At 35.8% G+C, this 27,689-nt stretch overlaps 2 protein-coding genes across 3 annotated transcripts in view; one reads left to right on the forward strand and one right to left on the reverse strand.

The window, feature by feature from the left end:
- The window catches only part of clstn2a (calsyntenin 2a), a 445,439-nt gene that overhangs the window by 147,946 nt on the left and 269,804 nt on the right, over positions 1-27,689 (forward strand). The gene's annotated exons all lie outside the window — the stretch shown is intronic.
- LOC141378646 (uncharacterized) overlaps positions 135-27,689 on the reverse strand; it is a 471,123-nt gene continuing 443,568 nt past the window's right edge. Inside the window, exons 2-4 of the mRNA XM_073928690.1 lie at positions 1,215-1,324; positions 427-502; positions 135-371 (exon numbers count right to left, since the gene is read on the reverse strand). The gene's annotated coding sequence lies outside the window, so the exon portion shown is untranslated. The remainder of the gene's footprint in view (positions 372-426; positions 503-1,214; positions 1,325-27,689) is intronic.

Below are 27,689 nucleotides of genomic sequence, written 5' to 3' on the forward strand. Positions count from 1 at the left end.
TGTTAGTACAGTAACCGCTCCTACGGGAGACGTACACCTTATAATTATGCACCACTGCAAGCGCAGTGACCGCTCCTACGGGAGACGTACACCTCATAACTATGCACCACTGCAAGTGCAGTGACTGCTCCTACGGGAGACGTACACCTTATAATTATGCACCACTGCAAGCGCAGTGACTGCTCCTACGGGAGATGTACACCTTATTACACACTGCCTCTAGGGCAGTGACCACTCATACCCCATACAGGAGACACACACCTTATTATCATGCACCACTGTTAGTACAGTGACTGCTCCTACGGGAGACGTACACCTCATAATTATGCACCACCGTAAATGCAGTGACTGCTCCTACGGGAGACGCACATCTTATAATTATGCACCACTGCAAGCGCAGCGACTGCTCCTACAGGAGACATACACCTTATTACACACTGCCTCTAGGGCAGTAACCACTCATACCTCATACAGGAGACACACACCTTACTATTATGCACCACTGTTAGTACAGTGACCGCTCCTACGGGAGACGTACACCTTATAATCATGCACCACTGCAAGCGCAGTGACTGCTCCTACGGGAGACGTACACCTTACGCAGCACTGCAAGCGCAGTAACCACTCCTATGAGAGACTCATACCTCATCATACACCACTGTCAGCACAGTGACAGCTATTACGGGGATGCATACTTTAACACACAACATTGCTAATGCAGTGACCACTCCCACGGAAGACGCCCGTCTCCTGTGGGAGCAGACACTCTTGCTAGAGACACTCATCATGCACCACTATCAACTGCTTCCTCCCGAAACACATACCTTATAACTCAACAGCACCCCTCCAAATTTTTAAGATCAGCAAATATTTGGGGGCTTGCACATTGTCCGGCTGCTGTCCTGTAATAAATAGCATTTTTTGGGGAGCGCTCTGGGGCCGGGCTAGATACTTCGCTCGAGTCCCAACTCCTCTTTGTTTCCCTATAAGGGGAATAACTTGAGTTGGGGTGTCTCCTCGAGCTCAGAGCCCTCCCCCCGGACAGCACGCCAAATACGCTTTATACTTAAACAAATGCAAGTGTGAACTCGTGAAGTGATGTTTTTAAACAAATTTCGGGAGGAGCATGCGCAGAAGTTTCAGTATCGAATACGTCATTGACAATTATCCCATCATCAAATCAGTTTCTGAGCAACGCCTATATATACCAAAGCTGTCTTACCTGCAGCATCTCACGACTTCAGCATCCCTCCACCACCCCGTCACCTCACCTCTTGCATTTCATTCCCGGGGGGAGCGCTCTGGGGCCGGGCTAGATACTTCGCTCGAATCCCAACTCCTCTTTGTTTCCCTATAAGGGGAATAACTTGAGTTGGGGTGTCTCCTCGAGCTCAGAGCCCTCCCCCCGGACAGCACGCCAAATACGCTTTATACTTAAACGAATGCAAGTGTGAACTCGTGAAATTTAAATGTGTATTCTTGTGCAGCCTCTTGACTTTAGACAAATTTTGCATCAATCTGTAAGACTTATTTCTTTTCTTGTATCCATGAAAAGAATAATTGTTTTTGAAAGGGCTTTTGCCAAATTACAGAATGAAAACTTTTCTAAATCCTGAAGAAAAATTGAAATTACTTTTGCACGCTGGAAGAAAATGACGCTATGCAATTCAAAACAACGATCAGCACAATTGAAAATGAAATGTAAGTCACTCGTTGTCTTGTCAATATAAGTTAAATGTAAAGTGATGATAGGATATTTCAGTTTTTAGCACCTCTTATTTCTGATCTGTTTTTTATTTAGTTGAATAACGAAACAAAAGTAAATAGAGCTCTTCCACCTAATTTATATTCGCACATTTGTTTATTTTTGAACGGTGACAACTTGTGACCTACTCCCTCTCTAATGTTACTTTGAATATTCAGTCTGAAATAGCATATAGGTTTGACTTAAAAAAAAAAAAAAAACATTAGCTCTATTTAATTTACTGTGAACAATGTTTTATTTTATAGTCATTGGCTGATTATATGATTTTACTATTTAGAATTTGCAAATAATACTTTTCTGTAATTATATTAATGAGGAGAAAGACCGAATGTGCGAATAAAAAAACAACTTTATCCCAATACCAGTTTTGAGGAAATACAATTCCCGCACCCGCTGACCTGTCAACAACTACACTGGACAAAGTGCGTGTCTCCATTGAGTTTTCTAATTGATGATTGACATGATCTAGTGTTATATAAGGTTGTCTGTCCTCATTACCGTTTGTGCATTCATGACTTAAGGAGGTGTGGCTTTGGATGGCAAGGGAGTGACGTCGATTTCTAAGCTATTATGCTAACGCTAGCATTCTGGCAGATCACCTACAGCACCTTTAATATTTTCTGGAATTATCATTATTATTATTTACTATATTTTTTTTCATTTATTTTTTGCAATCACATTGCTACTCCCTCTAAATCAGAATAGTGCTTTGCTTAAACATACCTGTGACCTAAATGGAAACAACATGCAATCCTCTTTCTCATTCAACATTGGCCTGTTCAGTGACAGATTTCTGGTTCAACCATTGAGTGTAAGAGCAAGCTGTCAGACTCATGTTAGAAATATCCTCCTCTTGTGATTTCTTGATGTTACTGTGAGCCCAGGTGAGAATGCCTCCCTCAAATATAGACCTGGGTGAATGTAACTGCTCTTCTTTCATCACTACATTCTCCTCCTGCTCTCATTCTGTGTGCTTTTCAGCTGCCCAGGTGGAGCTTCTCCTTTACCCCTGTCCGTCCTCAATGCCCCTGCTGTCAGAGCTTCAGGATTCCACTGTTCCCTGCTTTACCACACTCTGCTCTATGTTGTCTGACATTTAAAATAATCGCCTTCTGCTTCTTGAGACTGAAAGGGGAAAAGAATGAAATATGAGAAAGTGGAATGAACCAATCATCAGATCAATCTAAAAATAAACCCTTTGCCTTAAATATACTTGTATTATATATAGCTCTTATATATATATATGTATACATATCTTATATATATATATATATATATATATATATATATATATATACATATGTCCGTTTGTTTTGGTCTAGATGGCAGTCTCCGTGAGGAGCTGCCGTTCATATTATAATAAATATTTTAAAACTACATCGGTTCTCCGCCTCCTTCTTCCCGGCGGCCAAAGGGCCGTGAACTTCATTACATATATATATACACACACACACACACACACACATACATATATATATATATATATATATATATATATATATATATATATATATATATATATATATATATATATATATACATATATATTTATATATATATATATATATATATATATATATATATATATATATATATATATATATATATATATATACATACATATATATTTATATATATATATATATATACATACATATATATTTTTATATATATATATATATATATATATATATATATATATATATATATATATATATATATATATATATATATTCAAAGTTTAACTCAATACTTTTAATCAATTTGATTGATGTATTGAGGAAAAGTTAATTTGATCCAGCAAAAAAAAAAAAAAAAAAAAATTATGTATGTAAAAATGGTGCTGTGGGACCCCGGAAGACTAGGCCATAGCTTCAGGCCATAGCTAAATGGGATTAAAAAAAATAATCTCATAAAGTCAAAAATAAAATTTGTTACATTTAATAAACACTGTTTTAGTGAATTGCAGATGATTAAAGAAAAAAGACAACATTTTCAATCCATAAAAATGTTTACTATCAGCAAATGGGAATTTTTGTAAATGTGTGTGTGTGTGTGAGAGAGAGTAAACAACTGTATATTATTATTGCACAATGAGAAAAAAAAATTGTCATCACACAAGTACAAGCTTTACACAAGTACAAGCTTCATAAAATCCAAAAGTTTGCCGTGAAAAGCTGAGACCCTGAAATCCAGTAATTTTGTCTTTTTTTTTTTTTTCAACCTCAGTTTGTCGATGTGTTCTCAGACTTTTGGGGCTCCAATGTTCATATCACTTTTCAGCTTTCAGACAAACTCTTCCACCTTCATTCATTTTGAAAGCAAACAGAACCCGTGCCTTCCCATGAGTCAACAGCTTTTGTGCATGATAAGCATAAGAGGGAGAGAGAGCTCTTTTTTGAGGTGTTTGTGTACACGACACAGCCAGACATTTAGGGAATGAGTTGCTTTAAAGTGGCCTCGTAGTTCTCTCAGTGTTACGGTTTCAGTAGAGGGGCTCTTTGCGGGTGATTTATTGGTCTAAAGTGCTCCTTCCTGATTCCATCCATTTTCTTTTAACTCAACTCATCTTCCCTGTGTGCTACACTTTGGCTTTGTTGTTTTGCTCGATCTCCCTCACTCTTTTAACTCCTTTTACTGGCTTTCTTCCATCTATCCATCCATCCTTGCAGTATTTTTTAGAAATCCCATTTTTTCCCCTCCTCCTCTTCTCCTCTCTCTCTCTCTTTCTCTGTCTCACTACTGATTTGATTTGCTTGCGTGACGGTGTGTGTTTTGAACCCCCTCGGGGCCGGCAGTTTTGGGTCGGGAGTGTGTGTGTGTGTGTGGGTTTGATTCCTTGCAATCGTGTCCAGAGTCACTCTCGCTTAAGCAGACAAACCAGATTAGAGTCGGCTTTCCTTTTCTGCCAACGCTGTAAACTGACAGTAAATTATCCTGGTTAGTTTACACGCAAAACAGACTTACTGGATTCCAGGAACCAGGATGCATTTTGTTTAGACAAGTTCTCAGCGGCATGGCGTAATCCCATCTACAATGCAGATGAAGCGTGTGGAAAGAAGAGGGAAAAAGTGGGCATGACTGGGCATGAGGCGAGAGGATAACTCTGGACAGCTGCTCTTAGGATTAACAGCACACTTTGAACTGACACTAGGATATGAGATGTCATGTTTCTGTGGGTTTCAGCGAATGCATCGCAATGCTAAAAATACCAGCTGTAAACAGTGGGACACCGAAAAACTTTATCATTGGATGAGGGTTGATAAAAATGTAATGATTTTTAGAGTAAATGACTTTAAAACAGAATAACATATATGCAGTTTTGTATTTTGATTATTAATTTACATGATAGCATGGATTTTAGAGAATCAAAAAAATATGTGTTTTTGAAAACAACAGTCATATTTTGGTATAATGGGGATGACAAATATAGTTTATGCATCTTCCAATTATGGTCAAGTACTGTCATGTGCACATACTATGCTGTAGTTTTGTTGTTGTGTCTGTCAAGTAGTGGTCAAGTAGTGTTTCTTTAAAAAGCAATATCGCCAACTATTGGCCCGGCATAAATAATCTGGTGTTTTTAGTCTTTTTTTTTTTTTTTTTTTTAATCTGTTTGAATAATTTAGACAACATTGTCATCTTTACATAAAACTTTTTAAACAACTTTTCAAGTAGAATAATTTCTGCTACTGCATTTTGTTTTTATTGTAGCGTTTAAAATAAGGGACACATTATCTCATTGACGGCGTGATTGTAACTAATTTTAATTCAGCATTTAATTTTTTATAAGATACTCTTTGAAAAAATTTGTTATTTTACATAAAGTAAAAAATTAGGTGTTAAATTACAGAAATTTATCATAAACTAATTGGCATTAAATTACAGAAATGTACCATAAAAAAACAGGCATTAAATTCCAGAAATTTACAGGATATTAAAATTTAAGGACATTTCTGTAATTGTATGGTAATTTTCTGTAATTTAATGTTCGCTATTTTAAGTTTTTCACCCTAGTTGCCAGAAAAAAAGTGAAATAACAGATTTTTTTTTACAGTGTAATTAATTTTAAAAAATTTAACTCGCATTACATTTTCAAAAAAAAAAAAAAACTGAAATATTATAACTTTTTAAAAATGCATTGTTTTACTCTATAAAAGCTAAGAGTAACTATTATTACGTAACTTGAGTTACTTGTAATGTAAAGGTACATTGTAAAGTAATTGATGTTACTGTGTGTGTGTATGTAAATATATATATATATATATATATATATATATATATATATATATATATATATATATATATATATATATATATATATAATTTATTATTATTATTGTTATTTTTTAACAAGCAGTTTTTTTGTATTTAGGGATATTTTTGACAGATTATTAAAGTGATATAGTTTTATGCAAATGTTTTTTTTAAAATCCAAATTATTTCCATTAGTCTATTGGACAATAATTTATTTATTTTTTTCTTTAAACTGAATACAGTTGTTCCTACAGTATGGTAAGATATAAATGTGCACAGATACACTATATGTACAGTTATAAATATATATGTCAGAGCAGATATCAACTTTCCCCAAATTTTGTTTAAAAGCAAATATGCTAATAAGCTTGAAAAGTATTCTGAAATAACAAGCTACAATATTATTGCCTATTTAAATTGCATTATTTAAATTGTATGTCTTTAATAAAAAATATTCTAAGTCAGTGTAAACATATCTTTTCAAAGAAGCATTAGGGGATCAGAGTTTTGACACTCATGATGATTCCTATTGCTAGTTAATAATTCTCTAGGGCTCAATAGCTTTCCCTGCACCCAATTAGTATTCTAAACACAACATATGCTATCTTTTTTTTTCAGCGGTATGCTACTACTGTAGTACACATGCTCACATGAAAACAAAAAAGCAGTCCTTTTTATAAACACACGGGCATGACTGAAAACATTCTCTTGTTTAATATCCTCCCTTCTGGCGTTTACAACATGCAGTTAAACAAACAAAAAGCTCTGCATCATGAAATCCTCCATGTTTACATCTGCCCACGTGCATGACTCAATAACATAAAACAAAGCACTACTTTACTGCCTCTGTATTTGGCTGAGATGTCATTCGTGTAGTTTTTTTTTATTTAGTTTTGCCATGTTTACATGTCCAGCATGCGCCATTCGTCAAGCAAACGTCAGAGTCGAGAAGCAGTAAATCTGTCTTTGTGTGAAGGATTCATGGCTTCAGGACATGGGCTAAACACCTGTCTGAAGGTTTCTCCACCTGCTCTCTTTTCTCTCCTTCACTGATGCGCAGTTTTCAGCATCCTGCCACTGTCAATGAGGACTGCAAAGAGGATTTTTGTGTCCTTCTGTCCATCTCTCAGCTGAGAAAATCCTCCGTTTGCCAGCCCCACTTGGAGGACGCAGAAGGAAATCCCTGCCATTTCCCCCACACCAGAAACCTCCCTCTGTGAGAGCTTAGCTCTGCTCCAATCCCACAAACAGCCGTGTTTTTCTAACAGTAAAGGATTGGGCTTGAATTCAGACAGGATGAGTGGGAGAACTCCATGCCATCAACAAATGTAGCAACTCAAGTGGCGTATTACTGGAACTTAAAACTCATTGTGTTTTATGAGTCCTAAGAACATTGCATTCTGAACGTGTTGATTGTTGATTATAGGGCAGATATTTGCTGTAAATTTGAATTAAAGTCGTACCTGCTGTGGTAAGTGGTGCAAATTGCCTGCAAAAGATAATAATAAGGCATAGCCAGTCTTGCCTGCAAGTTGCTTTGGATAAAAAAGCTTCCTAAATTAATATATATGTTAGGGATAAAGTACATCCAGATGTTGTTACCCCAGAATAAAGCCCGACATACTTCTCAGCAGCCTGACATGAAACCGAGGGCTGTTGTATAATACTTAAGGCCTTTATTCTATGAAAACAACTGTCTTGTATGCACTTTATACCATTTATTAAATGTCTACTTGTCACAAAAAATACAAACTAGATACAAAACATTGTTTTAAGCCGTAATAGTATATTAAATCTTTAATTAAACACAAAGCTGACAGAAACGAAAACAGCTGATGGAGTATTCACAAACTTACGTATTATTCATTAACAGGACATCACCAAAAAGTAAAAAAACTATGGTGTGACAGACATGCAGATACATACATTATGAATGTGGCTGCATGTTTATGGACTTGAAGTTATTCACTGATTGATGGTCTAGGTGATTTGAGGTTCCCATATGAGCCTGTGTTATTTAGCGGTTGTTATCCTGGGATAACATACCTTGGAATGTTGTGACTGACCAATCAGACTACTGTGTAGCATATATAAACATATATAATGTTTATTTGATATTTTATTTAATAGCATGCAAAACACACCTACTTGTAATTCTAATGCAATCTCTCTGCAAATTGTAACTTTTTGATTTAGTGGCTGATCATTTGAATTCGTATGATCACATTTGTACACTTTAGGACAATTTGCTCATCTTCCTAGGACAATTGGGTTAGGGGTGTGCCAGCTAAGTAAGTCATTCTGAAATCATTTTGAAATGTTAATTTGGTGCTCTATTATTATTATTATTATTATTATTATTATTATTATTATTATTATTATTATTATTATTATTATTATTATTATGATTATTATTATTACTACTACTACTACTACCACCACTACTGCTACCACTACTTCTACTTCTACTACTACTACTACTACTACTACTAATAATAATAATAATAATGATTATAATAATAATAAGGCAAGGGAGGTTTATTTATATAGCACATTTTTACACAATGGTAAATCAAAGTGCTTTACATAAACAATAATAAAAGAAACAAGAAAATAAAATGATTAAAATAATTAAAGTGATTTAAAGTTCCTGGATGAGCCTGAATTATTTGTTTTCTTGGGATAACATACCTTGGAATGTTGCGACTGACCAATCAGAAATTAATTACATATATAATTAAATGCAGGTATTTAATAAGTCATAAGTACAGTGTAAAAGCATGTATTTACTCAAAAAGTACATTGTAGCAAACCATTAATTTCGGTGTGGGTACATATTAGTTAAGGCCACTTAATGTAAAGCATGGCTATTATTATTACTATTATTATTATTATTATTATTATTAAAAATAATAATATTAACAACAACAACAACAACAACAACAACAATAATAATAATAATAAAATAAATGAATAAAATGAATAAGTCTTTCTGAATGCTATTTTTGTGAAACAACTTTGCAAAACTAAATTTTGTGTAGGATTTCTTGATTAATAGGATATTCAATAGAGCATCATATACTTCAAGTAGGAACACAATGCATATCTTTACATGCCAAATTGTCTTGGTCAGCCTTTATTCTATGATTTAATCTATAAGTGTCATAGTGAATATTTGTCAGATACATTTCTAGACTAAATCAAACGAATAAACTAAAGTGACTGAATAAAACAGTAAGTACTTTTGTTTCAGAGATTTTGGCAGGGCTTTTTAGCTTTGTCAGCCTCTTTTTCTTTCCCAGAGTGTTTCTTTCCAAACCTAATAGGACGATTTCATGATAAAGTATCTATTGACAGACACCAGTTGAAAGCGTTGGTTCCCATGGTGATTTCACAGATCCACGTTCAAGTTTCCATTGTGTTCCACAGCCTTGAAGGACTCGCGCTGTTCCTCTCTGTCGCTCTGAGAGTTTCTCTTTGTCTCTCTCTGTCTTTATGTCTTCAGATTAAGACTCGTTTTGTAGATGTAGTTGGCTGGTAAGTGAGGTCAGCTTGTGCTTGTAGGTGTTTGTTTTTATTAAATAAAAAACTTTAAACAAGTAAGTTTAAATGGGATTACTTTAGAAAAACAAAATCCAGTAGGGTGCTGTAATGTGTTTCTAGCACAGTAACGTGTCTGAGGAGTTTCAATTATTCTACAGCCATCAAAACACATTTTGTGCAACAAACTCAACCTCAATTATAAATAAGACAATTATAGACTTGCTGCTGTGAGCAATATTATGCGATTATGCATAATACACATTCTTGCTTTTGTGTGAAGACTATTACAGCAGTGGTTTCTTACCCTGTTGCTGAAGGTGCACTAAATGTTCAATTTTCATGTGTTGCTTATATGACTTTTTTGAGCTGTGTTCAAAATCTTATTGTATACAGTTTAAATAATACATAAAGTTTAAAAACATCATGCATGTGTATGCATTTTTTATTTAGTCAGAATTATAAATGAATTCAGATAAACTGCTGTTTGACGTCTGCGTTGCTTCTCTATCGATCATTATCTTGAACCAAGGCATTTTTAAAAAAAACAGAATTTCCACTCACTGAGTATTTTCTCTCTTTTTTAATGATGCAGACAAAATCGTTGCAAACAACTTTTATGTATTGAATTCAAACTCAAAGCTCAAATTCATTGTTTACAACCCCTTAACTTGAAAAAATTTAGTAAATCCAAGGAATCATCTTTGAATCATTTTTTTAGTGTTGTTTTGCCTGTTTTTCAGATGTGTGTGTCCAGATACTGTTGTATATGCTTCCCCGACAGAAAATTTTGCCATTGTCATTTGCTAAAAACAAGTACTTTTACAGTACTCTATTTTAATGTTACAAGACAACTGTTTTAATCTGCTAAAACTTTGAATAATTATTCTAAAAATGTGAATCCTTTAAAAATGATAGATTTTTTTTTTTAAATAAAGAAAGATCTTCAAAAAAAAAAAATGATTGAAATCTCTTCACTTGATTGAATGAGCATTATAAGTAGTTATGAGCTGACAGATATGGTCTAGTAAGGGCCTTTTGCATTTATAGGCTCAGAAGGCTGTTATCATCTCTCCAAATGGATAATCAGTTATAGATCACACATGGCTTCGGCCGAGGGTTAACAAGAATTATTTATATTATTTATGAAATTTCCCTTTAATTGTATTTTATTAATCCCTACCCCAAGCCTAAATCCAACCATCACAGTAATGTAAAAACAGATCTGGATCTCTATTAGTATAGCTGATTAACCATGAGAATTATTTATATTATTCATTAATTGTATTTTATTAACATCTACCCCTTCAATGTAAAAATTAATTGTTCACTCAACTTAAATTAGTTTAGTCATCTTGTTGCATTGACTCAGTTAAGTTTTATTCACTTGATTAAAATATTTAGTTGACAAAAAAATTGACCCAACTGCTTATTTCAGGTTAACTAGTCTTGCAAATGTTATTTTTAATAGGTTAACTTACATTATCAAGTTAGCAGAACTTGCCAAGTTTAGTTTAAATATTAACTTACATTATCAAGCTTACTGAACTTAATCTAGCAAATTTACTAAATTAGAAATAGAACAGACAACATTATGATACACAGTCAAATGGATCCAAACGCAAGTTAAAGTTTATTAACAATAAATAGTTCAGCAATAGTGCAAACAGTGTGCCTACAAATCATTACTTGCGTTATGGCAGTGCTTCAGCTTTTTGTGACTTATGACAATTCGTTGATTGGTTGTAGTGAAACTTGCAGCTCCCCTTAATTTATCAAGACCAAATGTTTCACACTGCTACGCGTTTATACTAGGAATGATACATTGACAATTAGTTCATGTATATCATTGTACAAGGTATAACACACATTCGAAGAAGCATTACTTGCCAAATGTGATGACTAAACAATTTTAAAAATCTAGTGAAAAATTTCTCATGTGTCCAACTTCTTCTGTTTAACCAGCAGTTGGCAAACTTGCAAATAATGCATATTCTGCCACCTGCTGGATTGGAAGTTTGAAGCTCAAATTAAAGGATGCTGGTTCAGAATATGTTTTTAAGGTAAGTTAAAAAGCACTCTAGTACAGACTAGTTTAGACAGTTTAGACTAGCTCTTTCCAGGTTTAGTTAAAATACCAACTTTGTTGTTTCAACTTACAAAATCATGTTCTGAAACTAAAATGCAGATTCATTTTTTACAGTGTACCCCAACCCTAAACCCAACTGTCACAGTAATGTAAAAACAGATCTGCATCCGGAGTCTTCTCTATTAGTAGAGCTAATTAACCATGTGGATTGATGATAACAGTCTTCTGAGCCTACCAGTAGGCATAGAAATGCTCCTACTGGCCCATATCTATCAGCCGATAACCACTGATAATTTCCATTTAATCGAGTGCTAACATTCGAAGCGGGTGGAAAAAAAAAAAGATTTTTTTTTAATGCATTTTTATTGTTTTGGTTTTATATATTTTTTATTGTTATAAAATTGTGCATTGTAGAAAAGTATTATTTAAAAAACCCTTAAATTAATTTGATTTATTTTTGCCTTGAAATATAGCTGCATTCATGCTGATATAGCTTATAGAGATATAAAGAATATATGAAATCATCAAATTGCATCTGTCTAGCAACTGCATACAGCAAACAAACACACAGAATAAACAATCATTCGCTTATTAAACATTAATTCGAATTGTGGCATCATATCCAGCAGCTCACCATACCACTCAGTCACTGAGATCTCCTGGGCTTATCCTCCCGAAAAAACACAACTCCAAAGAGAAGGGAAATGTAGCAGTGTGACTCGGAGCATATTGAAATGTCCATTCTGCTTCAAAACTTTGATTTGGGTGCCATCAGTGCATAAAATCCCACTTCAACATGAATCGATTAGAAGTTATGTTTTCTGAAAGTTTTTGGAAAGTAATTTTTTATCTCTAAAAGTAAAAAAGTAAAATCTTTTTTTTTGTAGTACAAATATCTAAAAAAAAAAAAAAAATCTTGACTAAAAGTAAACATATGGTTTAGTTCTCAGAACTAATTTGTCAAAAGTATGTATATGTAAAAGTATGTTTCCCCCTTAAAATAAACAAAAATAATTGGCCAATGTTGTAAAATAACTGGTCACATTTTGTTTTAACCAACCCTTTGCTTCTTATTAATAGCATTGGATAAGATCTGGAATGTGGAGTAAGATCATGCAGAATATGTATTTTTAAGTACTAACCAATATCTTAATAATATTCAAGTAATATGCCACTGGATAATAGTGAAAATTGTCTAACCAAATAATCGTATTTCAAAATAAAACCAAGATAATTTTGACTACCCCATTGGCAGATAATTTAGCTTGCTTTAATGAAAAACCCACCTAATTTTGAGTCATTATTTCAGAAAACAAAACTATATTCTTAACATGTCTGGAAGTTTCATTTATTTCATTAATTTTTTTACAGTGCAGAACATTTCAACTGGATGGGAACCCACCAACTGCTGAATATACAGTTGAAGACAAAATTATTAGCCCCCCTTTGATTTTTTTCTCTTATTTAAATATTTCACAAATGATATTTAACGGAGCAAGGAAATTTTCACAGTATGTCTGATAATATTGTTTCTTCTGGATAAAGTCTTATTTGTTTTATTTTAGCAAGAATAAAAACAGTTTTTAATTTTTTAAACACCATTCTAAGGTCAAAATTATTAGCCACTTTAAGCAATTTTTTTCGATAGTCTACAGAGCATTTTTACACAATAACTTGCCTAATTACTCTAACCTGCCTAGTTAACCCAATTAACCCGGTTAAGCCTTTAAAGATCATTTTAAGCTGTATAGAAGTGTCTTGAAAAATATCTAGTCAAATATTATGTACTCTCATCATGGCAAAGATAAAATAAATCGGTTATTAGAGATGAGTTATTAAAACTATTATTTTTAGAAATGTGTTGAAAAAATCTTCTCTTTGTTAAACAGTAATTGAGGGGAAAAATAAATAAGGGAACTAATAATTCAGTGGGGCTAATAATTCTGACTTCAACTGTATGTAGCTTTAGCACACCCCCACTTGCTCAAGTAGATAAAAAGTGATGAATATGTGGGCACTGCAGACATTCTGTTAAGCGCATGAAGGGATTGACGGAGCCGGAGCCCTGGCATCAATTTTCATTCTCAGGTCCTCAAAAACGCCCAGAGATACCGAGAGCCACTCGAGCATCCAGATCTCCCACAGACAGAAGATGAGCTAGCAGGCTCTTTTAATTTTAATCCAGAGAAGATGGAGAGTTGAGCCCTGCCCTCTCTTTCTCTCTCTTTCTCTCTCTCTCACTCTCTCTGTTTCTCTCTCTCTCTCTCACGTTCTCAGCCTCTGGCAACAGTGTCAGTAAAGGAGATCATTGTTCTCTTCGCTCCTCGCTTTCAATCCACTCCCTCTCAAGTCCCCCTAAAACCCTTCATCCTCAATCAGTTCTCTGTGTTTCCAACAATGACTTATAATTTTAGCGACTTCACACGGTGTGCAATCAAACGGGTTCTTTTTTTTTCGTAAGGGTTGATTGTGTCCCAGGCGTTATACATACACACACACACATATGGCTGATAAACAATATGGCTAATGAAAAGACCATAAGGACCCGGGTTTCGTGACAAGGAAACAAAGCCTCGTGAATGAATATGCCAGCTTTCTAATTACAGACAATTGACATTTCAGAGTCCTCTGGGGTATCTACGCTAGGCTGACAGTAGCAAATGCCAGCACAGAGAACTTTTCCGTTACAAAAGATATTCGCTTCAATGTTTGTCGAGAGTCTAATCAAACAAATTTATATTCATGGCTGGTGACCTAAGTAAGTTGATTCGATGAATTTATGTACACATGGGAACGAGTCGTTTATACGTGCGTGCTCGTAGTATCAAGGACATTTATAAACTTCAGCTGTCTCTCAGGCATTTGTGTCATGGATTGCTAATGCTAACTGTGGATCATTTTAGCTGTAAATGGCAGGTTTATACAACAAACACCTACATGGATCGTTTTCATCGTGTGTTTTTTTTTTGTCAGTTTAGAATTATGATTGTGAAGATATTAAAGTATGAAAAGCAATGCAGTAAAGTAGAGTAGAGATGGGAATTTGCTTGTTGCAATTATGCAGAAAGCTCTTAAATTGGTTGTGTGTGTGAGAGAATGAGAGCCTGTTTGCAGATTTGGATCAAAGGATCAAGAGTTTGCACTTTGTTTAATATGGCAGTGTGTTCCCAATTTATTTTAGGGAAGGAGCTCTTTTACTTGAACTTTGGCTGTTACAATCTGTCATGTTGCTATTAAACACACTAAAGTGTCTGCTAGTGTCTGTTAAATCTGTAAGTGTCTGTTAAATAAAAGAACGTTTCAATGATGTTTCAGTATGAGCACACATACATAGAACATAGACTCATTCTAAAAACATAGCCCTACGTACGTTTCTGGAGATCGCGAATTATGTAGCCAGAGCTATGAACAGATATGGCTACTGAGAATGCACTTTACTGCTACTGCAAAGGCCGCCTTTTCATCATCAACATCAACACAGATGTATACAGAGAATCCAGAGTCATGGTCAGTAAACGAACATATGGTCAAAGGGCAGGCAGCAGACAAAAATAAACAATAAAACAAGGCAAGGGTCAAACATGGCAAGACAAGGAAAGCGTGTGCTACTTTTAAAGTGTGTGTTACAAATCAGCAGTAAAACTGGAATAGATGTGAGTGTGGGGTGCATGACAGGATTTGTAGTCCATATGTTGACAGATTTGCAGTCCTGAGTGAAAGTGAATGATTCCCAGCGACCTACAAGCCTGGATTGCTGGTGATTGTGACATTATCATACCGTTAGAATCTTATACCGGCCCATGCCTATTACTGTCACCTCTGAGGAATTGAATATGTTATAGCTAAATACAACTGTTTATGTCTTTTAAAAGTAACTTAGCTTTGCACGTAGTATTATAGTATCCTTTTATACACAGCCAGCAAAATTTAACTACTGCTTTTAACTCAGTGTTTGATTGATAGGTGAGTAGGTGGTCCTTCACAGTTGTTGTTTTTCGATGTGCAGGCATTTGCACTACAACCATAATGTGATCAAAAGTAGTTTCAACTACCTCTATTTGTCATTCGATGTGCCTGAATCACAATTTGACCCTTTTACACCTGTATTTAGCACCTTCATGCTGCAAACAGATTGCCAGATATGGATGTTAATGCCAGGCCTAGTGCTTTAAAGCCTTGTTCAAACTGTTTACGCACGTTACAGTGACACTTTTTGAATGATGAATAAAGAGAACTGACACCTGCTATGTAGACAGTCAATCCCTTAAATGCTGTGTTATTAAGCTTTTTGGCCCGGAATCCGTTGACAAGAGGAAACAATACAAGCAGCTTTTGTTGCCACTGTTTCTTTGAAGTCGACTCAGTGTCTCATGGCCTTTTTTTCCATTTATATACAATCTTTTTCTCTCAAAATATTTATTTTTGTCACTATCTTGGAATGACATGAATTGTGTTGGGTTCGAATCTTTTGCTTGAACACATCAACGTTGATACGGTATACGGTACATCATCAAATATGAAGTGCCGGAACTTGTGAAACATGAACGCGCCTTTCTCTTCAGACACTAGCGGAACATGGAGGATCACAGGACTGATCATGACACAAAGATGACGATCACTGACAAATGGAGATTCGGCTGTCACAACAATATCACAGTAGACCCAACCATGTGCTGTGTTTGTTCCTGTCATTTTTCAGATTTTTAATACAGTAACCTACACTGCAATATGGGATTTGCCAGCCGTTTGCTTTGAAAGGATGAATCAGCAAAGACTGAAATGTATGGTACTTTGTCAAACTTTGACAGGGACTTTGTCAGTAACTGTTACAGTTCATATGGACCAGTTTCTTCTTCATCCAGATCATAACATAATTCAAATTGTTACCTTGTTTTGTTTAGCTTGCAAAATATGTATTTAATTGTGTGTTGTAACTTGTAATCGCTCCACACAGCTTGTAATTACATATCTATTATAGATCAGTGCTTGTACTGTATCTCTCAGGTAAAATCTTTGTTGGGCTTTTCACTTATTGCGTCAAAAGTCCATGTAGAAAACACAACACGTGCTTCCTTTACCGATTTAAATGCGTTTCTGAACTCGCGATCCTCTGCGGTTTATCTTTACTATAGCTGCCATCAGCTGTTTCTCACAAGCTGCGCGGTTAGTTTTCAAAATAGTTCAACTTTTGCTACTGTATTGATTAATATTGAATATGTGTTGTTGTTATTACTTGGGGTTAGGTTAAAGAGTAGAGTAATATGCTGGTGTTTAACTGCATTGCTTTACTGCTTTCCTGAATTGGGCTCTCACATACTAAGCGTGCTACTTCATAGCCATGGTGGGTGTTTCTTGCTGTCTCGCACTGAACCCAGTCAACCAATCACAACAGACAGACAAATCATATGGGGGTCGGTAGGATATTTAAGTAAAAATAAATGCATATTATAAGACAATGAAATTGCTTTTTGACTATGGATGCATATCAGACTGTTGTTGCAGACTCTCTCATAACCAAAATATGACCTTTTATAATGCAAAATAGAGGCTCTTTAACAGACCACCGCGAGAACCCCCACTAACTGTCACACAATAGCAACATGAATTTTCAGTGTGAACCAGGCTTAATGTACATTCCAAATCAGACATTTTCACTCTGAGAGTCAGCCTATTTTTGGACTCGTTCATCACTTTTATTGAAAAGTGAGCATGTTAAGTTGACAGAAATACTGAGGGCCTGATTGGCAAATGGCATTGGTCTCAAACTCATGTCATCTCTAGTGTCTTGGAGAATGTGCTTCACGCCACTAAATGACAGCTTGACATTTTACCCACGGGGAGACTTGCTGGCACAGCCGTTTTTACAATATATTACCTTTAATGGAGACCTTGCGGGTTAGCCAAAGAAGCTGAATCCACCGTAGAAGAATTTGAGGCCTTAAAACCTGTTCAACCCTTTTTCCCTTTTTTATAGAGGTCATGATAAAATCCACCATTCTGCTCCCATTGCACCAACTCAATACCCCAAACCTGTCTTTACGGTGCTTTCCAGATGTCCAAGAATGACGCAACACAGTCCTAACGATCTGTTCATTCATTAATTAACTCAAGCAGCCCTCAATATGCAAACATTTTTCTTTTTAATAGCTGCACTATAAAACAGGATGATAAAACGCTAATTTTGTCAACCGGGCCTCCTATATGCGAAATCTCTGAAGGCCTACAAATCTTAAAAGCTCGCTATAGAAAAAGCTGAGATTATGGCCTCATTAATAAGCATTAAAAACGAGCAATGCAAGCATAAGAAGAGCGTCTCTGTGGATGTGTGGGATGCCGCTTCTTCAGCTCAGTGCATCTGAACAAACTCCTTCCTGTTAGTATTGGATTATGCTAAGTCATTGTGGCTAATTACTCTCTTCCCGATAGTCATTTCTGTATTTTTTCCCCTAATACAGAGGGATATGTTCTCATCATTCGCACAGTGCAAGGGATGTTAATTAACAATTTTCTGCTGATACCCCTATTAACAGATGATGCTGGCTGGACTGGAGCTGATCTTTGACTCTCTTGACTTTGATTGAGTTGAGGTCTTGTGATTTTGTCTCAAGATAGCAGCCATCACAGACTGTGTGTTTACCAGGCATTTGGCTAATGGCTTCTTCATCCCCCGGTGAAGCTGAGACTTGTTATAAACAGGATGAGGGCGAATAAAGCCTGAGAAAGCTTGTTTTTCTGCTAAGTTCCATTAGCTGTTCTTAGGGGTCAAAAAGGTTTAAAATGTTCTGTTTCGTTTGAGCTTTGACGTACTTTTACTGAGACATGAAGACTCACAGTTGAAGTCAGAATTATTAGCCCCCATTTAATTTTTTTTTCTTCTTTTATAAATATTTTCCAAATGATGTTTGACAGACCAAAAAAATTTTTCACAGTATGTCTTATAATATTTTTTTATTCTTCTGGAGAAAGTCTTATTTGTTTTATTTCGGCTAGAATGAAAGCAGTTTTAAATTTTTTAAAAAACATTTTAAGGTCAAAATTATTAGCCCCTTTAAGCTATTTTTTTTTGAAAGTCTACAAAAAAAAACATGGTTGTACAATTACTTGCCTAATTACCCTAACCTGCCTAGTTTACCTAATTAAACATATTTAAGCCTTTAAATGTCACTTTAAGCTGCATAAAAGTGTTTTGAAAAATATCTAGTAAAATATTATGTAATGTCATTAAATGAGTTATTAAAACTTATGTTTAGAAATCCAATAAAATAATAAAAAATAAAAAACTTATCTCAGTTTAACAGAAATTGGGAAAAAAATAAACAGGGGGGTTAATATTTCTGACTTCAACTGTACGTCAGGACATAGAGTAGCTCCTTCCTCTTTTAAAAAGGCGCATTACTGCTGCATCTATTCATTCATTTTCTTGTTAGCTTAGTCCCTTTATTAATCCGCGGTCACCACAGCGGAATGAATCGCCAACTTATCCAGCAAGTTTTTACGCAGCGGATGCCCTTCCAGCCGCAACCCATCTCTGGGAAACATCCACACACACATTCACACACACACTCATACACTACGGACAATTTAGCCTACCCAATTCACCTGTACCGCATGTCTTTGGACTGTGGGGGAAACCGGAGCACCCGGAGGAAACCCACGCGAAGGCAGAGAGAACATGCAAACTCCACACAGAAATGCCAACTGAGCCGAGGTTCGAACCAGCGACCCAGCGACCTTCTTGCTGTGAGGCGACAGCACTACCTACTGCGCCACTGCCTTGCCTGCTGCATCTATAATAATGCTAAATGCTAAATCTGATTGACTCAAAATACAGCTTTCAGTGTAATTCAAATGTGTCTGGCATGTGGTTCTTGTCAACTTGAGCATATGATCGGCATGCTTTATTCTGCCATTTCTCTGTGCTAAAGCGGATCCTACCTGTATGACGTGGCACTTCACATGACATTTAACATGAAAGAAGGCTTCATTCACCCCAAAGGAAAAAATATTTACTCTATCTGAATCATTTATCTCCTGTAAAGTACTATCCACCGTCAGTGTTGCTGAAAATAGTAACTAGTTACAATTACAAGTTACTTTATTCAAAAAAGGAACTCTTACTTTACCGATTACTTTTACCAAATAGTAATGCATAAACGTAATTAAGCGAAACTGTTAAACGTAATTTCCAGTGGTTCAACTGTCGAACAACATTTTAATGCTCCCGTTAATGCCCCTTATAACATCACTTCAGTGCTGCATGGAGAATACACTGTTTATCAGCTTCAGTTTTAGTTAATTTGCATTCTCACAACTAAAACACAAGACAGACTTAAAGTATTTTTTAAACACTAATTTATTTAAATTAGACCAGCAGCACAAAAATAAAAAATATACCAAGGGGATAAACCAGCTGAATATTATATTCAGAAACAAAAAAGTAAAATCTAAAGTTGCTTTAGCATCACAAAAGTTTGTATTTAACCGTTAAACATGTTCCTTTAACGCTTGAGTATGAAAACTAGCAACAATATGCAAAAACACAAAACCTTTATGAGATAAACAAATGAAAGTAATCTGAGTATCATTCAGAATTAGTTTCGTAAAACTCAGCACCAAACAAATTAGGCTATAGACAACCATTATTTTATGCATTTTAAACAAAACAAAAACATGACAGCTGCTCAAAAATGAATTCTATGAGCAATTTTCAAACTAACCACAAACTATATGTGGTGTGTTAACAACCTATGCAAAGTAAGCTGTGTATACGCTATATGCAGAGCTAGTGTTTCTTCCTATACAGATAAACTTCAGGTGAACGGTTAATGTGACTTTTTGCAATTTAATATGATTCCTTTTACAGCATTGATGTTGTAATGTAATTAAAATATAAATATTTAAATACACTTTAGCATTTGTTTAGTTGCTCAAGCATAAAATGAGATGAAAAGTCATTTACACGCACGCGCCCATCAGATTTAGCAGCCTAGCACAGAAACTCCATTAGATATACTGGGGTAAATAAATGTTCATATTTTAAAGACAATGCAAGGAAAAAGCAGTGCTTCTTGTACAATCTGAGACCAACTTTATATTGGATATATTTATATTGGATATTATCTTGGAGATTGCAGATTTTTAAAGAAAACAGACCCTAAACGCACCAATTTTGTAATTGCATACAGTTTACCGGAAGCGCTTGACCCAGGTTACCGACAAATTTAAAGTCCTTCCGCATACTTTTACATAGACCCTATTCAAAGAGCAAAATCTGCTGTTAAAAAAATGTATAAACATGTATAAAAATAAATAAATCTGCAGCTATAAAAATATACAATAAAAAACAAAAACAGTAATAAATCAAAACATTATTTTCTGAGATATACAACACTATACATTTAAATAACGTGTTCTGAAATATAACAAAAATGTGTCAATGTCTACTAAACTAATACATTTTGCTAGTCAGATAGCAAATGTGTGCACATTTATTTGAAACAGCAAACATACTAGCATTAGTAATGGTAATTAATAATAGCAACGTTAATAGTCTCTCGCGTGCACACACTACCTAGTGCTCATTCAGCCTCTCTCACGCACACATTTAGCCTCTCTCACGCGCACCTGGTCTCTCTCATGTGCACTTGGTCTCTCCCACAAGCACACTTAATAGTACCTCGCGCATATTCGGTTTCTCTGCTTTCGCTTGACTTTTGTCCAGTCTGCCGCCTCATACGCGACAGATCTTTTTTTTACGATGGTTGGTTGGCATCCACCAATCCCAAAATGCTTCACCATTGTAAACAGAAAAATGTAGGCTAGACTGCAGCCAAAATTTATTAATTTACCAAATACCGGACAAATGCATCACATTGTAATGTTAACAGAGTGAATATATTTTAAAAGGTAAAGCGTTACAGTATTAGTTACTGTAAAAAAGTAATGCCGTTACAGTATAGCCCAACACTGTCCACCATATTAAAATAGCCTTTTTATGATTTTCAAAATATTTCACTGTCAATTGATACGAATTGTTTGTTGTCGTCATCATTGGGGTCAGTGCTTAATTTGTAAATTGCGAGGTCCCAGAACAGATCGGGGTAACAGATCTGGCTTAATAAAATGAGGTTTCAGAGCTTTCACATTCGACCTGTTCCGGCACAAATTAAGCCCTGATTGGAGTTATGAAGAAGAATAGAGCAGTGCAATAATGTACAAACTGCAGTGCTTTATCAATGTGTCCCTTCATCGGGCTCACACAAACACCATGTACCATTGTTTCTTGCTTCAACATTAACAAGCCATGATAGGTGTTCTGTTTCCAACATGTGCTGCACACAGTAATCACAACAGACTGGATCATTAGACCAATCACAGCAGATTAGCATCATTGAAAAGGAGGGGTTTGGAATAATGACCTGTTGAACGAATCAGATGGATTTTTTTGAGATAATAAGGTAAAAATAATTGCATACATGAAACAATGAAAGTATTTGTTTTGATCTAGCAAGCATGTCAGCCTGTTACTGGCGACTCCCAACACCCAAATATGAACCTTTTATAATCCATAATAGAGGCACTTTAAAACCGTAACTACATTTAACAGATTTAATTTTGAAAAATTTTGAATAATTACCTTTATACTGACTGTGAATGTGTGTGTGTGATTCATTTCCCCCCTGTGTGCACAGTGCATTTCAAAACTCCACGGTTTTTTCTCTCATTGTTGTGATGAATTAGGAGTTCAGATTTACACCGTTTTGGCTACCCTTTAATATTGTACTGTATATTTGCAAGTGTTTAGGTGTGGCTTGAAAGCTCTGTTACCATTACATGTGAAATAATAATCGATTTCAGCAGTAGTAGCTACTTGACGGGGCAGGATGTGTCAGATACTTGAGAGCATTTGACTGGTCAGAAGATTTGATAAGAAGCTAAAGCTTGAGGTGATATCAAAAAGTTGATCCATTTAGGCGGGAAGCAACAAACTGCAATCTGCTTATACTATATCTTCAAAGTGTGAATGTTGTCACTGTTTTTGATCACACTAGCATATAGATAACCTTAAGACTAACATATTGATACTAACACTTAACAATCTTTATCACATGGATTTAACTGCAAGTTGTGTCATTCACACCATGCACACAACAATGCAGCATGCAAAATACACCCCGTAATGCATGTTGAATTATGCAATTCTAAAAATCGCTGATCTCCTGTCTCTCTTTTTAGTCCTTCTCCACACGTCTTTGGCTTTAACACTTGCTTTTTCCCCTGGGTCCCGCATACATGTTTCGATTATTGTTTAATTCCAATGTTATGAGCCCAATGTAATGTTACGGTGTCGCCCGGTCAGAAATTAATAGCTTGTTGCATGACACCAGGAGACGGTAAAAATTCACCATCAATTCCACTGGCTGTCCCCAAGTTTAATTACCGCTGGAATGCTGACTGGGATTTTCATTATAGCAGGTTGAAGAAGGGTCAAAGTAGATTTGCAAACGTTCACTTTCTCCCCCGGCAACATTTTATCAGGTGCTTGAAATGCTGGAATAATTATATATCAAGCTGAATAAATAATTGATTCTATAATAGCCCCTTTCTTGTCTTCTTGTGAGACCCGACCTGAATTTCCTACCTCCCTCACTCTGGGTTTGCTTGCTTTAATTCAATAATTCAATTCAGTTTATTTGGATAGCGCTCACAGGCAGATGGGTGAAACCGCTGCAGGATGATGCTAGGAAGTCTGGAAGATTTTTTATTTTTTTTATAAAATAAATAATGCATGTATTATTTGATGGATATAATTTTTGGATGTCATTTTATGTATTATATATTAGGGCTGGGACCATCATGTGGAGTACAAAGAGAAAATCACTGCTCCTGAATGAATAACTTTTAATAGGAATCAATTTATATTTCATTCACAGAAGATGTAATACATTAAAGACTATCAAGTTCATTACTCTATTTTTACATATGATTATTGCATTTCTGTGATACCTGTATATGATAAACCTCTATGAAAACTGAAACCCAAAAAAAGTTTTAATTTTTGAATTTGTTGCATAAAAACGTGCTGGATAATTTAGCGGTTCATTCAGCTGTATAATGCCGGATTAATAAAGGGACTAAGCTGACAAGAAAATTTCTGAAAATGAATGAATGTTGTAATTTTGTTGTTGATTTATTTATTGGATTTTTACTTTTGTTGCAACTAGTAATATTGATAATAATATACACCAGTCACTTTATAAGGTTCACCTTACTAGTACAGGGTTGGACCCCTTTTGCCTTCAGAACTGCCTTAATCCTTTGTGGCATAGATGCAGCAAGGTCCTGGAAGTAATCCTCAAAGATTTAGGTCCATATTGAAATGATAGCATCACCCCGTTGCTGCAGATTTGTTGGCTGCACATCCATGATGTGAATCTCCCGTTCCATAACATTCCAAAAGTGCTCTAGTGGATTTGGTTCTGGTGACTGTGGAGGCCATTTGAGTACAGTGAACTCGTTGTCATGTTCAAGAAACCAGTCTGAGATGATTCACATGACATGGCACCTTATCCTGCTAGGAGTAGCCATCAGAAGATGGTACACTGTGGTCATAAAGGGCTGAGTCATGATCAGCAACAATACTTAAGTAGACTGTGGTGTTGGCACAATGCTCAATTGGTACTAATGGGTACAAAGTTTGCCAAGAAAATTTCCCCAACACCATTACGCCACCACCACCAGCCTGAACCATTGATACATGAAATGATGTATCCATGCTTTCATGTTGTCGATGGCAAATTCTGACCTGACCATCCGAATGTCACAGCAGAAATCGAGACTCATCAGACCAGGCAACATTTTTCCAATGCTCTATTGGTCATTTTGTTGAGCCTGTGTTAATTGTAGCCTCAATTTACTGCTTCTTCTGCTGCTGTAGCCCATCTTCCTCAAGGTTGGACGTGTTGTGCGTTCAGAGATGCTCTTCTGCATACATCGATTATAACGAGTGGTTATTTGAGTTACTGTTGCCTTTGTAACAGTTCATACCAGTTTAGCCATTCTTCTCTATACTCTGGCATAAAAAGGCATTTGCACCCATAAAACTTCAGCTCACTGGATATTTTTTTTCTTTTTTGGACCATCCTCTGTCTCCTAGAGATGCTTGTGCGTGAAAATCCCAGTAGATCAGAAGTTTCTGAAATACTCAGACTAGCCCGTCTGGCACCAACAACTATGCCACATTCAAAGTCACTTAAATCCCCTTTCTTCCTCATTCTGATGCTCAGTTTTAACTGCAGCAGATTGTCTTGATCATGTGTACATGCCTAAATGCATTGTCTTGCTGCCATCAGCTTGGCTGATTAAAAATTTGCACTAACGAGCAGTTGGACAGGTGTACTCAATAAAGTGGCCGGTGAGTGTATATCATAATAAATCATTTGCCTTCCTGTGCATTTAAAAAAAAAAAAAATTTCAAATGAATAAAAAAAACAAAACAAAAAAACAAAAAACAAAACAAAAAAAAAAAAAAAAAAAAACAGATTTTCACAGTATTTCCAAGAAATTTTTTTTCTTCTGAAGAAGGTCTTATTTGTTTTATTTTAGCAACTATATTAAGGTCAATATTATTGCTTTGCTTAAGCAATATTTTTTTTCAAGCATCTACAAAACAAACCTCTGTTATACAATGACTTATCTAATTATCCTAACTTGTCTAATTAACCTAGTTAAGCCTTTAAATTCCACTTTAAGCTGAATATTAGTTATTTGAAAAATATCTGGTAAAATATGCACTGTCATCATGGCAAAAAATAATATAAATCAGTTATTAGAAATTATTTATTACAACTATTATGTTTAGAAATATGTTGAAAAAGCATTATTTTCATTAAATAGAACTTGGATATTAATAAAACATAGAAGACTATGTATTAGTTTCATCTTCAACTATCCAAAAAGTTAAAGCAAGTAAGTTTGCCAACATCGTATGATTGCAGTTTTCTTGTTTTTCTCTTTAAGCATAATTGTCAGGGGTTGTGTTCCGTAATAGTGAAAGCGAGGTATATTTTGCAGCGTGTGCTTGCGCAAGCATGCATCTGCCATTATGTCTTGTGTTTTGCTGGCGGTGTGAGAGGCAGAGCTCTCTGGTTGCGGGAGAGCGGATGGAAGAGAAAAGTCCACATTGAATTAGCTTCCATCACGGCACTCTAATGCTGTATAATGGCTGCAGACATCTCATGGGTAATAGCTCAGGGATTACAGAGAAGGCATATTGCTCTTAGTGACACCACTAACCTTATTAGAGAGAGAGAGAGAGCGAGAATGAGAGAGTTCGATGTGTATTTGCAGTGACTGGAAGCTGAAGGTGTATTATTATAATGGAAAATACCTGATCCAAATTATAGTTATTTACTGTATCTTGTGTATATGATGACAGCCGCATGCTTTTTCCAGTGTCTGTGATATTTCACACACTAAACACTCAGCTAAAAGTTTACCTAATGAATCAGGCTTTCATAGTTGTGCTGCCTAAACAAAGGCTGGCTGTGTTTGTGTTTATTAATTTCCTGCAGAATGGGAATAAAAGATGGTGATGTGTCTGACCTTTCAATCCATACATCTGCGACTTTTGTGTTTATAAAACAGCTAAACAGATATAGCCCAGCTGTCTGTTTCTGTTCAAATACAGCAGTCAACATTCACTGTAAGAAATGCTCGGTCCCAAACAATTCCTTCATGTTGTCCCAACACAAATTGATTAAGTTAACTTAATTGTTTGTACAAATATAAGTGGGTTTAACATAAAACAATTAAAAATAAATAAAATAAAATCTTAACTATTTGTTTCAACTCATTGTAGTTTAAACAAGCAGCAAAAGTCATTTTAGTATTATGCTCCGTTCACACCAGATGCGGAACGCGCGTCAAGTGCGAGTGATTTACATGTTAAGTCAATGCAAACGCACGAATAGACATCCTGCGAATTACACAAATTGCACGAATGGCGCGGGGCGAATTGAGCGTTTTGCGCGGTTGACGCGCGAATCTCTCGATTTTAAAAATCTGAACTTCAGCGTACATTCGTGCCGCGTTAACCAATCAGAAGCTTGCTTTTGTGGGGGCGTGATTGTGATGTACAACCTGTTAACGGTGTTCCGAGGGAAATTCTCCAGCCTTCACCGACAACAGTTCATCAAACTCAGCTTGGCTCAGTCAGAAGCACTGCAGAAAGCCTCCGTCATCCAGGTTAAGTTTCTGGAGGAGTTTATGAGCTCACAGAGCTGGATGCACCTCTGAAAGAATGTAGTGGACTCAGACACGACCCTAAACGTATCGACGGTGTCTTCATAAAGCAAATAAACACTGATATTTTATTCATAAAATCCATGTTAGCCATTTAGCTATGAAGCTAGAGTCTTCGGGCAGACAGAAGCCCTGTCCATCACGCAAATCCGCGTCTGTTCTGATGTGAATTTGACACGCGAATGAAGCGGGGTTTGACGCGTGTATGAAGCGAGTAAACTCAAATGTTCACGCGGCTATTTATGCGTGAATAGCGCGATTTATCCCCACGTTCCGCGTCTGGTGTGAACACAGCATTAGAAGTGAATACATTTTTCTCCTAAAACTTGTTCTCTTGGTAGTTGTTCAGTAGTTTTAGGTCAACTTTGATGAAAGGTGACACTCCACTTCAAATGTTGACTACTGTAGGCACTTTAAATTGAGGCAAAACGATTCCAAATGTTTGATAGTTGCCATAACTGTACAGTACAGTGGGTGACAGTTCAATATGACCATTACCGGGACTATGTGATTAAGAAAATGTTTTTAGGTGTGACATCAGTTTGCGACTTTGCCGCCAGGGCGATGCTTAATTTAAGGCGGATCTTGTTGCATCCTGTTCCGGAAAATGTCAGACATTCGTGATTTGCACTCTGGTATTTATTTTAATGGATGCAGCATTAACTTATATTTAGCATGCGCAAGTTAAAGCAAAAGTCATGTTTAATTATTGGCCCTCAACAATATTTTCACCCA

The sequence above is a fragment of the Danio rerio genome, chromosome 2 (genome assembly GCF_049306965.1).
Source record: "Danio rerio strain Tuebingen ecotype United States chromosome 2, GRCz12tu, whole genome shotgun sequence".
In the NCBI taxonomy this organism is placed as follows: domain Eukaryota; kingdom Metazoa; phylum Chordata; class Actinopteri; order Cypriniformes; family Danionidae; genus Danio; species Danio rerio.